A 3,500-nucleotide genomic window follows, 5' to 3' on the forward strand; every position below is an offset into this window, starting at 1 on the left:
ATATGGCATATATATATATAACTCAATTTAAAAATTTGTTGTTAATTAATAAATTGTTATATATATAAGGTGAAATTCAAATTTTCTGACACTTGTTTAAACAGATTAATAAACTAACTATTAGACCAACTCAACTTGATTCGTATATTTGATATGTTTTTTTTTTATTAAGAGGGAGTCACAGTCCAAAAAAAAATTACACTGAAATTAAACGAGTTAAAGATGTTCCTTATTCATCATCTACTAATAACCTAAGAACCTCTTTAAAATGGGTATCCTAAAAATAGAATTCTGAATCTAGATTCAAACTTTTGCATGCTAAGCAACCTGCACATCTATTATCTTCTCTATAAATATTTACAAAACTAATTTTCCAATCTGTTAGGGCTGGCAATATATACCCTATCCGCGAGTACCCAATCCGGACTAACCTATTCGGATAGGATTGTCTACCCGACTTGCTGCGAGTAAGGTAGAGTGCGGTGCGAGTTTGCCTGCAGGTAGGGTAGGGTATGAGTTCAGGGTATACCCTACCATACCCTACCCGCACCCTAATATATTATATAATATATATGTAAAAGTTATGTATGTAGTGAAAAAAGTGAGTGTTGAACTCACAATCTTCCTTTTATAAAAACTTGAAATAATCACTAAGTTAGTTGATGATCACATTATTTGTAATTTTATGTTGAATTTCTTTAAGATTTTATTATTTTTAATTTTAATTTGAATTTAGTTTTTTATTTTCTATTTTATTAATATGTATGAAATTTGGAATGGTTAAATTTTATATTTGCTTGAAAATTTTTTATTTTTATGCGAGTAGGATCGGATAGGATATGATTTAGAACTTTAGGGTGCAGGTAGAGCTAGGGTTGAGAGATTCTCAATCCACAGATAGAATAGAATAGGATAGAACTTTAAGAAAATTTTCAATCCGTAGATAAAATTAGAATAAAATCCAAATCTTACATTACCCTACCCATTACCAGTCCTACAATCTGTACTTGATATGCTATTGTTGGTATATTTGTGGTGCGCTGTTTAGTTGCATTTGTTGCCTACTTGTATCATAATATTTAATGAAAAACTATACTTTCTCCTTCACCACTTGAAAAGTAATGGGCGTTTTTCTTGACTTGTTCTAAGGTTTGCAAAGGACTGACAAAACAGCAAGTATCATCTTCGACAGTAAAAAAGAAAAGGATTCTTTTGTCATTTGTAATGTTCTTAGGGTCTTCAATGACAGTGTCATTGAATCGAGATACTATTTTCAAGTCAGACTGTTCAAAAGTTTCAGTCATAACTTGTTTGTCTTTGTCTTTGATTGTTGAAGTTTCTAGGATTTTAAAAGAAGCCATTGATGTTGGAAAGAAAAAGAAATGAGCGTTGGTTTGGTTTCGGATGAAGAAGGATGCACAAGAAATTTGATGAAAAGATTGGTGTAGCTATTGGAAGAAGATGGATTTTGAAAAGAAAAATGAAAATATGGAGACCAAGGGTTTATAAAGAGATTTTGGAGAAAATTTTCAAATTTTGTTAGTAACTAATGAGGAAACGAGTCTTTGTGGACGTTACTTTTAAAATAATGGAAACGTGGGTAGTTAATGAGCCGTGTTTGAATTAATTGTCTAGTTATGGGTCTTAAAATTCTTAAGAGAAAATAGGATTGAGCATTTTTTTTTATAGCTCGATAGAGCATCAATCCTAAGGGGGCAATTTGTTAGTCGAAAATAAATAAGTTTTGAGCTTTGAAGTAAAAACTTGCTTCATGGGGCTTATCGAAAATGGCATATCGACAAGGGAGTGAATTTCGATAGATAAGAACTCATTTAGAAAGAATGAAGTAATAGAAGAAATGAAGAAGTTGATAAGTAAAGCTAATTGATGGCAGGTACCCACATCGTGCAAAAGAGCGGAACGGTTACTCAAAGATTAATACACGTGAGAGTTATGTTTGAATTTGATTGGTCAAAGACTCTTATAAGTAGGTAAAGGTTCGAAGAAAAAATAGTTAGAATTTGTTTTCAGAAAACACTCTCGCACACTCACATCCCCAGTGATTTTCAGAGTTGATGCAAAGAGCTTTCTTTTCCATAGGATTTCTTCCATATCTTTTAAATTTCATTTAAATTTCTTGTAATCTTTATTTCCATGCAAATTTATCTTTCAATCAAGTTTATTCTTTCTGTTTTCTTTTAAGATTTAGCACTTTGTTGTCGATTTCAAAGTTCTTCGATCTTGTCGAAGATAGTTTACTGTTTTACTTAAATTTAATATTTTTTTTTTAATTTCAATCATTTTATTTTCAAATTTGTTTTGCTTTTCTTTCCAATTTGTTTTTATTGTTCTATTCAATTGAAAGAACTTTTGATACACTTTCAAAAATTAATACTCATAAGAGGAATAAGTTTCGCTTTCAAATCATTAGATATGGAATCACTTAGATTTACTAAAAATATGTAAAACACATCAATAAAAGGAAAATAACATTATTGAAACATTGAAACTCCAGAAATTCAATACCATAGTAGTCAATATCAAATTAACAAACATCCTCAACGGATTTACAAATCCATTGACACGTTTCGGTTGGAAGAGCAGGTTCCCCATTCAGGAATCTCCAATTCAGGAATCTTCAATTCAGGCATAAACTTCTTGGAATCCTAAATAAAAAAGAGAAGAAAAAAATTTGTCAGAACAAGCAGGTGGATATATAATGTATTCTGTTTCAATTAACTTTGAAATAACTCATCTAACCTCGTTGCTATGAAGCTTTAATGCTCGCACACCCACTTTGCTCGTTCATTTAATACCAAATAAGATCAGAGACAAATTTAATTTTGACTCTAAATTTTAAGAACTAAAACAATACTTATCCTTTATTATATTATTATTGTTAAGAGCAATTGGAAAAGGAGAATGAGCATAAAGCCTCAAAGGATCAGAGCGAAACAAACGAAGAAGGAATGCGGAATGGAGGTTGGCATACCTTATGATACTCATTGTGCCTACGTTTCGATAAAATGCAGAAATTGAAGGAAACAAGTAGCAAGTACCAGGGTTTTGGCGTCTCCTTTGTTTCAACTTTCAAGACTTTTCATCTCTAAATATCAGTAAGTTTGTTTGGTTTCTTCATGGGAAGGGTCCGAAGAGCCGGACCGGACCGGGTGAAGACCCGGGTTTAACCCACAATTCGAACAGAAGATGTATAAACTGACTCCCTCCCAAAAACCTACAGCCTCACCTAATCCTATTGAACGCACACCAGGAACTTCATCCCTACCCACTTGCTACTGTTGCGATACCTGTGGGCTTTGGTAGTGTAGGCTTATTTTGCCTTGGGAGTCATAGTTTTTTTTCCCAACGTGTTTCTCAGATTTAGATTTTTGATAAGAGTACATATTTTTTGAAGTGGCATTTTGGGCCAGGGAGAGACCGACAATAACTACATTCACAGACAAAATAATAATATCAAAGTGGAATGTAAAAAGCAAGCA

The 3,500-nt window shown here is 32.3% G+C and overlaps 1 long non-coding RNA gene across 1 annotated transcript; it reads right to left on the reverse strand.

The window, feature by feature from the left end:
- On the reverse strand, window positions 2,473-3,353 carry LOC110267921. The gene is made up of 3 exons (XR_002355897.1): window positions 2,993-3,353; window positions 2,761-2,795; window positions 2,473-2,666 (listed from the first exon to the last, which is right to left on the reverse strand). It is a non-coding gene; the product is annotated as an uncharacterized LOC110267921 (long non-coding RNA).

The sequence above is a fragment of the Arachis ipaensis genome, chromosome B02 (assembly GCF_000816755.2).
Source record: "Arachis ipaensis cultivar K30076 chromosome B02, Araip1.1, whole genome shotgun sequence".
In the NCBI taxonomy this organism is placed as follows: Eukaryota; Viridiplantae; Streptophyta; class Magnoliopsida; order Fabales; family Fabaceae; genus Arachis; species Arachis ipaensis.